Below are 13942 nucleotides of genomic sequence, written 5' to 3' on the forward strand. Positions count from 1 at the left end.
CAAATGCAGGTAATAATTCTAGAAAATTGCCCTAGAGTGATAGAACATGAATGGAAAATATAAATAGAAAAAAATCCACCAAACACCCACCTCATAGACATCCTTTGTGGAAAATATATAGGAATATTTGCAGATTTCAAAATCCTTAGATCAAAGAGAAAATTTTGCAAGAACCAAGAAAAAAACAATTCAAATACACCAGAGCTACAATTAAAATTGTACATGACTTATCAGCAACTACAAAACTTGTGGCCAAAAATATCATATCCAACAAAATTATTTATAATTATGAATGGGGGGGCCAGAGCCAAGATGGCGGAGAAGGCACACACGACTTTCTAAGCTCTTCTCTTCTCTTACCCTCTTTATCAATATTATATCGAGCCTCAAAAATAGTCTTGACTGCTACAATTCATAAAGATAAAAAGTATAACAACTCACCAGCAGAAGAAAATCTGCAGTCTCGCCAAAAAAGGTTGGTTCCGGGGCTAGGGGGGAGAGCAGCATAGACTGGGAGAGAAATTAGGTTCCCAGGAGAGCATCAAACCGAAAGTGAGAGCACAGATCTCAGCACAAGTTTGCAGCCCCAACCCGCAGTACAGGGCTTTTCCTTGGGGCAGTTGCGAACCTGCACCACAGGAGGGCACAGCCCAGGTTAGCCTCTAATCTGCACAGTGGGGGCCTAGGCTTGGGCCATAGAGCTTTTGCAGGGCCAATTTGCATTGGGCAGAGATGTTGGGGCAGAGACAGCCATGCAGAATTCTAGTAGAATGGCGGTTGGTTTGTGGTCAGCTGCTAATACCCACAGCCCCACAAGAGGCTCTGGCCCGGGGCAGAGGCACTTTCACCCCTTAGTCTCTAGCCTAGGGCAATCGTTAACCCACACAGCCCAACTGGGTACTTAGATAGCTCAGCCAGTGCTGAATCCACCTCCTGTTGGGGAAGGGCCCTTCACCAGAGCTCTCATTCGAGCCAAAACCGTTTACATCTCTCCCTGTTCTGCAGAGGAAACTGAACCCCTTGCCAGGAGGAACCTAAACTTAAACATGAATAAAAAGATGAAAAGAATGATAGACTTCTATGAAAAAAAGGTCACAAACCTGAAGAGACTAATAAAAGGCAAAGAAACCCCCAAAGGGGAATGTCCTTGTCCCACATGATGCTTCCCATAGAAGAGACCATTAAAAGTCTCAAAAGAGAGTTGAAGATAAATGGGAAAGGAAAGAAACCACAAGAGGCAACAACTTCCTGATATAACACGGATAATATAAAATATTAGGAATTATCTGAAGGAAAAATCAGAAACTTTATGAAAAATTACAGACCACTTTTCCCAACAAATTAAGTCTGATCTAACCAATTGAAAAATTAAATGCTCTTGGAAGGGCAGCAAATTAATAAAGATGACAAAATACCTAAACAATCTATTTATTTGTGTATACCAATCAGATCCCAAAAACTATTTTAATGACCTAGAAAAAAAATAAAATAAAATTCTATGGAAAAACAAAAAATAAAAATTTAAAATTAATGAAAAAAAATCAAATGAAGGTGGCTTAGGTATCAGATCAAAATTATATTATGAGAGCAGTTACCAAAACCATTTGGTATTGGCTAAGGAATAGATTAGTTGATCAGTGGAATAGGTTAGGTTAAGGAAAAACTGTCAAAATTAAGCAACCTAGTCTTTGAAAACCCAAAGCCCCATTTTGGGAAAGAACTCCTGTTTGATAAAAATTGCTGGGAAAATTGGAAACTAATAAGAAACTAGGCATTGATCCACATTAACAAAACCAAGATAAGGCCAAATGGGTTCAAGACCTAGGCATAAAGAATGAAATTATTAATAAATTAGAGGAACAAAGGATAGTTTACCTCTCAGACCTATGGAAGGGGAAGGACTTTATGACCAAGAAGAACAAGAATTTACATCAAACAGAAAATTTACTATACCAAACTGAAAAGTTTTGCACAAACAAAACTAATCAGACAAGATTAGAAGGAAGCAATAAACTGGGAAAAATTTTAATAAAGGTTTTTGATAAAGGCCCATTTCCAAAATATATAGAAATTAACTCAATTTATAAAAAATGCCATTCTCCAATTGAAAAAATGGTCAAAGGATATGAACAGAAACCCAGATGAAGAAATTGAAACTATTTCTAGTCATATGAAAAGATGCTCCAATCAATTAATTAGAAAATAAATTAAACAACTCTAAGATACCACTAACACACCTGTCAGATTGGCTAAGATGACAGGAAAAAATAATGATGATTGTTGGAGGGGATGGGGAAAATGACATTGATGCATTGTTGGTGATTTGGAACGAATCCAACCATTCTGGAGAGTATTTGGAACTATGCCAAAAGTTATCAAACGGCATACCCTTTGATCCACAGTGTTACTACTGGGCTTATATCCCAAAAGATCAAAAAGAAGTGAAAGGGACCTGTATGTGCACGAATGTTTGTAAACCCCTTTTGTGTGGTCGAAACTGGAAATTGATGGATCCCATCAGTTGGAGAATGGTGAATAAATTGTGGATATGAATATTTGGAATATTATTTCTATGAAATGACCAACAGGATGATTTCAGAAAGGCCTGGAGAGACTTAAAAACGATGCTGAGTGAAATGAGCAGGATCAGGGATCATTATATCTTCAACAAAATACTATTATGACCGTTCTGATGACCCATCCTCAGCAATGAGATCAACCTATTTCAATGGAGCAGTAATGAACTGAACCAGCACGCCAGAGAAAGGACCTGGGATGACTAAAACCATTCATTGAATTCCCAATCCCTATTTATAACCCATTTTTATTTCCTTCAAATAATTTAAATTTTCAGAGTCTGATTCTTTTGTCAGCAAAATAATGGTTTGGTCATTAATTATTGATTAATTTATATTTTAATAATTTAATATCTACTGGTCATCCCCATCTGGGGAGAGGGGGGGTAAGAGGGAAAAATTAAAAAGAGGTTTGGCAAATTTTAAGGCTGTAAAGTTACCCACAATAACCTGTAAATAAAAGGCTATTAAATAAAGTTATATATATATATATATATATATATATATATATATATATAATTATGAATGAGAAAAAAGTGGACATTCAATGAACTTGCAGATTTTCTCTCTATTAACCAAATTTGAACTTAACAGAAAATTTGATATACAAAAGCCAATATCAAAGAACAATTTTAAGGAACTCAACATGGACAAACTGCTTAAACATGGACAAATTATTTATGTTTTTTTTTACATGGGAAATCCATTTTATGTTTAAGATTTACATCAACAATAGGGTAGACTCAGCAGAAAGATTGGCAGAATAAAAGTAAAAATAGTAATCATGTTATACAAATTATGTGCAGAGGAAGAATAGACACAGAGGTATTAGAGAGGGGAGGGTTGTTCTGAAACCAATTTTACAGAATTGGTTTAATCGTAACCACAAACAAAAAAGTATAATTTAAAATCTTAGATGAATGAGGAAGCAAAGGGTGAGGGAAGACGACAAAAGAGGGGTCCCTCTGTAGAGGGAGGTTAAGTAATAGTAAGCCAAGTTATGGAGTAGAATTTAATGAAAAACTCAGCAGGGATGGGATAGGAAAGATGAGTGTATGTGGTATGTGTGTGTGTGTGTGTGTGTGTGTGTGCATATATTTATATATTTACTTATGTGTACATAAATATATATTTTCTTAACTTAGCTTACTTGGAGGTGGGGGGGGATGAAAAGGAGATTTTTGTGTGTCTCTGTGTATGTATATGTGCATTTATATATCTACACATGTATATATAAATACACCATTTCTTAATTATAGAGGGCTTGGGAGTTGTGGAGGGGGATAAAAGAGGGGGAAAAAAAGAATGAAGTAAAAAAGGTGAGTAGCAGAGAACAAAAGAACAATTTACAAGGGAATAAAGGATGGATACTTATGAATATAATTTCTTCTACTAATATATATATATATATTTTATTAAATTGGTATTTATCATTATATATTTTGAATCCTTCCTGATGTTCTGCTGGGCACATTATACCATTCCCTTTTCTTTTGTCTCATTTTGTTTAGTATTGTTTTTCTGTTTTTCTTTTTTCTCATTCTTTTTCTTCAAATAAAATAAATTTGGGGGCGGGGGAAAAGTATTATACTCCCATGTAGGAGTGTGAATCAATAAGCCTTAAGATCCTTGAGGTATCACTTTTCTGATAACTTCCTTATGCTTCTCCAGAGTCCTGTATTTGAAAATCAGATTTTCTATTCAGCTCTGGCCTTTTCATCACAAATGTTTGAAATTCATCTTTCATTGAATGATCATCTTTTCCTCTAAAGTATTATACTCAGTTTTGCTGGATAAGTGATTCTTGGTTGTAATCCTAGCTCCTTTGCTCTCCAAAATATTATATTTCAAATCCTCCAATCCTTTAATGTAGAAGCTGCTGAATCTTCTATGTTCCTGACTGTGCTTCACTATACTTGAACTGCTTCTTTCTGGATGCTTGCAATATTTTCTCCTTGACCTGGGAGTTCCAGAATTTGGCTATAATATTCCTGTGGGGTTTCTTTGGAGGGGGAGAATCTCTTTCAGGAGGTGATAGGTGGATTCTTTCAATTTTTATTTTACCCTCTGGTTCTAGAATACTAGGACATATTTTTCCTTGATAATTTCTTGAAAGATAATGTCCAGGCCCTTTTTTTGATCATGACTTTCAGGAGACCAATAATTTTTAAATTATCTCTCCTGGACCTATTTTCCAGGTCAGTTATTTTTTTCCAATGAGATATTTCACTTGTTTCCTATTTTTCTTTTCTTTTTTTGGTTTTATTTTATTGTATCTTTATTTCTAATAAAGACATTAGTTTCCATTTACTCAATTCTATTTTTTAACAAATTATTTTCCTCATTCAGATTTTGTATCTCCTTTCCCAGTTGGCCAATTTTGCTTGTTAAGGTTTTCTTCTTATTAGCTTTTTGCATTTCCTTTTGTACCACTTTCACTTCTTTTCTTAATTTTTTGTCTATCTCTCTTAATTGATTGTCAAGATCCCTTTTGAGCTCTTCCATGGCCTGACCCCAATTCTTATTTTTCTTGGAGGCTTTGGATATAGAAGCTTTGAATTTGTTATCATCTTCTGAGTGGGTTAATCTTGTCACCACAATAACTTTCAATGGCTTTGTTGTATGCTTTTTTGTTGTCTGCTTATTTTCCTAATCTATTATTCAACTTTTAACTCTGTTAATGTAGATTTCTGTTTCCAGATTGGATAGTGCATTGTCCCAAGCTTCAAAGGCATTGTGTAGCTGTTTTCAGAAATACTTTAAGGAAGCTGACCATAAGCACTCTTTTCTGCCCTGGAGTTGTTAGGGTATCCCTGTCCTACAGTAGCTGTAAAACCTCATGTGGTATATTATCAGAATTCTGCTTTGCTGACACTCAGGCCCTGAGATTGGGAGCAAAGCTGATTTGCACTGGGACTGCAAATTGGACTCCTATCTTTTTGCCCCAAACCTTTACTGACCTTCTAAGTCCTTTTTGGTGTTTCCTTGGCTGCAAGGTGTAGAAGCATCTAGAACTACTGTTGATTCAGAAATCCCATCTTGCTGAACTGGGGCCAAAGCCAAGGCTGCACTGGTGTAGCCTGCACTGGGATTACTTGTTAGCTGTGGTCTATAGATCTTCTGATGTTCCAAGTCCTTGTTGATGTCTCTGACCTGAGAGGTCTGGATGCCATCAGTACTGCTGCTGATTCAGAGACCTGGCTGGGCCTGAGACCTGGACTGGGGTTGGGATTGGCTGGTATGGCCTGCACCAGAACTGCATGCTGAACTCCAACCCTAGTGTCACAGACCATTTTTTTGCTGACCATCTAAGTTCTTTTTGGCTGGAAAATGTTCTAGTCCAAGTTTTAGAGTGTTCTGGTGTTCTAAAATCTGTTTAAAATCATTATTTAAATGAATTTGAACCTCTGCTCAGGAGGAGAGGTTAGGCAAATTCCTATTTTTATTATACCATCTTGCCTCCACCTCATTCTTTAGACTTTGTTTCTCGATTTTTCATTGTCATTACTTTCCATTTGCACAATTCTACTTTTTTAAGGATTATTTTTTCTTTAATGAATTTTTGTATCTTTTACCTGTTTTTTAAAAGTTGTTATTTTCTTCAGAAGTTTATTGTGGTTCCTTTATCACACTATTTGTGTATATGTGTGTGTGTGTGTGTGTGTGTGTGTGATTTTCTTGTATCGCATTTTTCTTCCCAATTTTTCCCTCTACTTCTTTGACTTGATTTTCAAAAAAATGACCTCTTTCATGGCTTATAGCTAATTCATATTTTTCTTGGAGGTGTTAAATGTAGAGGCTTAGACTTTGTTATCTTCCTCTGATTGTTTTGATCTTCCTTGTCACCATAGTAATTTTCCATGATCAGATTTTTTTTCTACTTTTTGCTCATGTTTTTCAGTCTATTTTTAAAATTTTAAGTCTTTGCTGAATTGAGGCTCCACTTCCAGAGTACATGATGCATTTCCCCAAAAGTTCAGGGGTTTGGTGAAGCTGTTTTCAGAGATATTTCTAGAGACATGAAAGTTTTCAGTGTTTACTATTCTCCTGTCCTAACCTCTGGTCTGGGAGTTACCACAAGCATTTTTTTCAGCCCTAGAGCTGTGATCACAATCCCCAAACCATTGTGGCTGCAAACTGTGCTCTTTCTCATCTTGGGAGGATTCTGTCTGAACACAAACAGAGTCTTACCTCAGTGCTAGCAAAGAGAACTTGCAATCTCCTTCTCACCAGTTGTTCAAACCCCTTATTATATGTAGGCTGAGAGCTCTGGGATCAGTTGCAGCCATCAATTCAATGGTTCCCAAGGTCTGCTCCTTGTTTGCTGAGGCAGGGGTTATGCTGGAATGGTTTAGGTTAAACTGTGTTATAAACTCATCCAGATGCATCAGATCTTTCCTTCTGACTTTTCTAAGTTGTCTTTTGTTGGAAAATTATCTCACTCCTTTCTTTTGTGAGTTTTGACACTCTAGGAATTGATAATGGATTATTTTAAAGTATTCAGAGAGGGCTTGGTAATAGTTCAGGCAAGTTGCTGCCTTTTCTCCATCATCTTGGTTCTATCTCCAATTGAATAAATAAGAAACATATGATTTTTTTTTGAAATTTCTGCCAAAAAAAAATTTTTCTTGTATTTGTTCACTTTCAATAGCAAAGCAACAAACAGAAAAATATAAGAGCAAATGAGAATACTTAATGGATTCAGTTTAAATTATAATGTTCTTTCTTTGATGACTAGAATTCTTCTTAAGATTAAAAAACAAAAGAAAGAAAAACAATGAATTCAAGTTGAGAATATTTTTTCCAGGAAGAATTTTAACCTTACAAGGTAGATTAGGTTTCCACAATGATTTTATTTTATATCTTATCAGTTAAAATGTAGAAATAACATTCAAAAAGGTTGAAATTTTCACTTGAATTATTTAAGTGATTACTATAGATCATTGATTTATGCTTTACAATATCACAATGCTAGTGAATAAAAATAGAGATGCACTGTACTTATAACACTGATTGCCCAAATCTGGAACTGTAATGGACTATAGAACTTCTCATTTCTGCACATCAAATTGGGTTAGCAATGACCAGGCTTAGTTACTTTTTGACAGCTTCTTGGTCACCTATGCACAGTGAATTAGTTTCTTTAGCACACCATCCAAATGGTCTCTTGTAGATCCTACATTCAGTGGAGAAATCTATAAGATTTGGCACTAATGAAACCAAGTCCATATATAAAGATATTTATAAAGAAAAACTAACCTCTTTTAAATCACCTGAGGTTTTGAGCAAACACACAAAAACACAGAAAGACACTTGTGGGTATGTATATATACATATATATATATATATATATATGTATGTGTGTGTGTGTACATTTTCACATTCAAAATGTATATAAATGATATATACATATACACATGTATATATGCATGTATAATTACACATATATATGTAGATATATATTATTTTGTTCATTAAGAAGTCAAATATATTGATTTTTCTTTCTTTGTTGCTTCCCATAATCTTTTACCAAGATCTTGGGCACAAATAGAAAATATAAATTAATTTAAAATTAATCCAGCAAATGAAGTCACTTTTATTTATTTTTAATTTTTTTTGTTAAATATGCATATTCTTTTCTTTTTACATTTTTTTAATGAATCATGTTGGGGGAGAAAAATCAGACCAAAGAGGAAAAATTAGAAAAGAAAAAGAAAATAAATGGACATAGCATCCAATCTCCATAGTTCTTTTTCTAAATGTGGATGATGTTTCTATCCAAAGTTGATTGGGATTGCCTTGAACCACTGAGAAGAACCAAGTTGGTCATAGTTGATCATTTTACAATATTGCTGTTACTAGGTACAATGTATTTTTTGGTTCTGCTTGTTTCCCTCAGTATCAGTTCATGCGAATCTTTCCAGATCTTTCTAAAATTAGCTTGTTCATCATTTTTATAAAATAGTAATAATCCATTATTTTCATATACCATAACTTATTCAGTCATTCCCTAATTGATGGGTATCTATTCTTTGCTGCTACAAACAGAGTTGCTACAAACATTTTTGCACATATGAGTCCTTCTTTCTTTAGGATTTCCTTGGGATACAGAACCTGTACTGGCACTTCTTAATCAAAGGGTATACATTGTTTTATAGCCCTTTGGGCATAGTTCCAAATTACTCTTCAGAATGGTTGGATCATTTTCACAACTTCACCAACAATGCATTAATGTCCCAGTTCCCACATCCCCTTCAACCTTTATCATTATTTTTCCTGTCATCTTGGCCAATTTGAAAGATATGAGGAGATATCTCAAAGTTGCTTTAATTTGCATTATAGTGATTTAGAGCATTTTTCCACATAACTAAAAATGGCTTTAATTTCTTCATTTGAAAATGATTTATTCATATCACTTGACCATTTATCAATTGAGGAAATGTCTTGAATTTTTTTAAACTTGACACAGTTCTTTATATATTTTTAGAAAGCTTTATCAGAAACATTGATGGTAAAAAAAAAAAAAAATCCCAGCTTTCTGCTTCCCTTCTAATCTTCTCTGTGTTGGTTTTGTTTGTGAAAAGAAAATTTAATGTAATCAAAACTGCCCATTTTAAATTTTATAATGTTCTTTAATTCTTTTTTAGTCATAAATGCCTCCCTTCTCCAAAGATCTGGTAGATAAATTATCCCTTGTTTTCCTAATTTGCTTATGGTATCTTCTTTTACACCTAAATCATGTACCTATTTTGACCTTATTTTGATTATAAGGTGTGAGATGTAGGTCTATGCTGAGTTTCTGACATTATTTTCCAGCTTTCTCAGCAATTTTTGTCAAATAATGAGTTCATATGCTAGAAGCTGGAGTTTTTAGAGTTTATCAAATACTAAATTACTATAATTATTGATTATTGTGTCATATGAATTTAGCCTACTTTACTGATCCATGACTCTAATTCTTGGCCAGTAACATATGTTTTTGATTACAGCTGCATTATAATTGAGTTTTAGACCTTGACATTAATTAGTGACTATCATTTCCAAAGATTAATTTAGTAGCTATCACAATAACAACAACAAAAGACAATAATATGAGATGTCTCCAAAATAACTAATTTTCTTTAGTGGTCTCTCTAAGAAGACTATCATAATGAGTACTCTTACTAAATTCCTTCTTCAACATCTTTTCATGGCATGGAGGAAATCTTTTTTTTTTCTTAAAGAGTAAGTAACAAATGCCCAAATCCTATATGTTCCTACCAATGTAGAAAGGTTAGGAGTATGGCCTAGAAGCCATACCAGCTATCTGTTATCTCAGGATCAAAACTATAAGAAATTAAGATTGGCAGCCTAGTACTAGAATGATCATCTCAGTAGCAGAACAGGTGCAATCTGTTAAGAAAAGTAATAGTTATGATAATCAACAAAGGTTCCTTTAAGTAACTTCTAGTATCCATCATCTTAAAGTATATCATTTAATATTTCCATCTTCAGTCAAGCAACATTCTGAAAATAAAAAAATAGAATTGGTAATTGTATTATATTTTCATATTATGTCCACACTTTATGTAACCAATTCGATACTTTTTTCTTTTTTTAAATAACTTTTTATTGACAGTAGATATGCATGGGTAATTTTTTTACAGCATTATCCCTTGCCCTCATTTCTGTTCCAACTTTTTCCTTCCCTCCCTCCACCCCTCCCCTAGATGGCAAGAAGTCTTATATATGCTAAATATGTTTTAATATATCCTAGATACAATATATGTATGCAGAACCTAACAGTTCTCTTGTTGCACAGGAAGAATTGGATTCAGAAGGTAAAAGTAACCTGAGAAGAAAAACAAAAATGCAAACAGTTCACACTCATTTCCCAGTATTCCTTCAATGGGTGTAGCTGATTCTTTCCATCGTTGATCAATTGGAACTGAATTAGATCTTCTCTTTGTCAAAGAAATCTACTTCCATCAGAATACATCTTCATACAGTATCATTGTTGAATTGTATAATGATCTCCTGGTTCTGCTTATTTCACTCAGCATCAGTTCATGTGAGTCTTTCCAAGCCTCTCTGTATTCCTCCTGATGGTCATTTCTTACAGAACAATAACATTCATATACCACAATTTATCCAACCATTCTCTAATTGATGAGCATCCATTAGTTTTCCAGTTTCTAGTCACCACAAAAAGGGCTACCACAAACATTTTGGCACATACAGGTCCCTTTCCCTTCTTTAGTATCTCTTTGGGATATAAGCCCAGTAATAACACTGCTGGATCAAAGAGTATGCAAGGATTGATAACTTTTGGGGCATAATTCCAGATTGCTCTCCAGAATGATTGGATTAGTTCACAACTCCACCAACAATGCATCAGTGTCCCAGTTTTCCCACATCCCCTCCAACATTCCGCATTATCTTTTCCTGTCATTTTAGCCAATCTCACAAGTGTGTAGTGATATCTCAGAGTTGTCTTAGTTTGCATTTCTCTGATCAATAGTGATTTGGAATACTCTTTCATATGAGTGGAAATAGTTTCAATTTCATCATCTGAAAATTGTCTGTTCATATCCTTTGAGCATTTATCAATTGAAGAATGGCTTGATTTCTTATAAATTAGAGTCAATTCCCTATATATTTTGGAAATGAGGCCTTTATCAGAACCTTTAAATATAAAAATATTTTCCCAGTTCGTTGCTTCCCTTCTAATCTTGTTTGCATTCATTTTGTTTGTACAAAAGCTTTTAATTTGATATAATCAAAATTTCCTATTTTATGATCAATAATGATCTCTAGTTCATCCTTGGTCACAAATGCCTTCCTCCTCCACAAATCTGAAAGGTAAACCAATTCAATACTTGAAAAAATGTAAGAAGAAAAGATTTTATAGAAAATCCCTGAAGTGATCTTCATGTCTTAATACTACTATCCCTCATGGACTCCAAAGCAGGATTTGAGTGGTCAAAAATGCATTTCATTTGATTGTGTAATCATTTTTTTTAGGTAAAGGAAAGAGAGAATAAAAGAGAAAGAAAGAAGAAATCTTCTTAATGGCATGCTTAGAACATATCTAACCAAATACTTGATTTTATCCATGTTTGATCATCACATGATGTATGATTACAAATGTATACTGTTCTCTAGATGAATCAACTTCTTATGTTCATTTCAACCAGTTTTTGTCAGTAAGAGAAACTTTGATCAATTCCTTGTACTATAAATTTGCTAAGAATGTAACAGTAATAGCATTCTAGGAAGAATCATAAAATGGCAATATTGTTGTCATGGAACTCCTTTTTATAAAGGAGGAACAAGAAAAGAAATTCATGTATCTGAGAAAAGATTTCCCAGGGAACAAAGAACAGGAACAACAATTCACTAATTATAACTATAAAAGGATAACAAGTACAGTGACTCTTAGATGAAAAATAACAAAAAAGAGAGGGCATTTCTATGTAAAAATATAAGAAGCATAGTCTCAGCCAAGGAAGACCTCAAGATTCTCCTGGAAAAGAAGGGTTTATTGTTCCTTTCCCATATAATATGACTCATTCTATTCCTCAGAACAAAACTAATTAAAATTCATTTGAGATAATATCCACAGAAAGAAAACTACTCCAAGAATGTTATTTTTGGGAATAGAAAGAATACCACCTCGGGCCCTTAAAAGTATCAATGCTGGACTAGATGAATAAAAGGCTTAATAACAGTAGGGCATTGTTAAAACTGTCCAAAAGTTTGACAAAGGGCCATGTACTTTAAGAGAAGGATGTACAGCCAATAATGCATAAAATAGCAATAGCTTTCAAGATGATATTTGCTATTTATGTTTTAAATTGGCTAGGTTTTAAAATATTATAATATGTAATTTTGAAAGAATTTAATTATTTTTATTATTGTTAAGGATATTCAATGATCTTTTAAGAAAACAAAAATCTGAGTAATGAGAAGTGCCTTAAACTGTGTTACTGGTAATCATAATATAGAATAGGGGATTTTGGAGGAGGTATGATAGAATGATGAGAATGTAAGCTTGGGAAGGAAATCCAACTTCTGCCATGTTTGATCAGCTTGAATCTAAGGAAGTTTCTTAAATTCCGATGGGCTCAGTATACTCACTTGTAAAATTAAAGGATTGGACAACATTACATTTGAGGACCCTTGTTGTTTTAAATCTATGATGTTATATGGAGTAATTTCAAAAGAAGTTGATACTAAGTTGAAAATAAAGCAATCATCTCTCTACCCCTTCTTGTTCCTTGAACAAAACATGCTTATGTCCTTATTCCAGACATTTTCACTAGCTATTCACCAATTATATTCTGTTTTTTAATTATCACCTCCTAATTTCCATGGCTTCCTTCAAGTCTGTTAAATTCTACCTTGGATAGGAACTTTTCTTTCTCCCTCTTATTCTAATACATTCACTCTATTGATTATTTTCAATTTATTCTGTACATAGCTTGCTGGTACATAGATATTTACAGGTTGTTGAAGAAATATAACATGAACTTTTTTTTTTATTTAATAGCCTTTTATTTACAGGATATATGCATGGGTAACTTTACAGCATTAACAATTGCCAAACCTCTTGTTCCAATTTTTTACCTCTTACCACCCCACCCCCTCCCCTAGATGGCAGGATGATCAGTAGATATTAAATATATTAAAATATAAATTAGATACACAATAAGTATACATGACCAAAACGTTATTTTGCTGTACAAAAAGAATCAGACTCTGAAATATTGTACAATTAGCTTCTGAAGGAAATCAAAAATGCAGGTGTGCATAAATATAGGGATTGGGAATTCAATGTAATGGTTTTTAGTCATCTCCCAGAGTTCTTTTTCTGGGCATATCTGGTTCAGTTCATTACTGCTCCATTGGAAATGATTTGGTTGATCTCATTGCTGAGGATGGCCGGGTCCATCAGAACTGGTCATCATATAGTATTGTTGTTGAAGTATATAATGATCTCCTGGTCCTGCTCATTTCACTCAGCATCAGTTCATGTAAGTCTCTCCAGGCCTTTCTGAAATCATCCTGTTGGTCATTTCTTATAGAACAGTAATATTCCATAATATTCATATACCACAATTTATTCAACCATTCTCCAACTGATGGACATCCATTCAGTTTCCAGTTTTTAGCCACTACAAAAAGGGCTGCCACAAACATTCGTGCACATACAGGTCCCTTTCCCTTCTTTATAATCTCTTTGGGATATAATCCCAGTAGTAACACTGCTGGATCAAAGGGTATGCACAGTTTGATAACTTTTTGAGCATAGTTCCAAACTACTCTCCAGAATGGTTGGATTCGTTCACAACTCCACCAACAATGCATCAATGTCCCAGTTTTCC

Source organism: Sarcophilus harrisii, chromosome 1, assembly GCF_902635505.1.
Source record: "Sarcophilus harrisii chromosome 1, mSarHar1.11, whole genome shotgun sequence".
Lineage (NCBI taxonomy): Eukaryota > Metazoa > Chordata > Mammalia > Dasyuromorphia > Dasyuridae > Sarcophilus > Sarcophilus harrisii.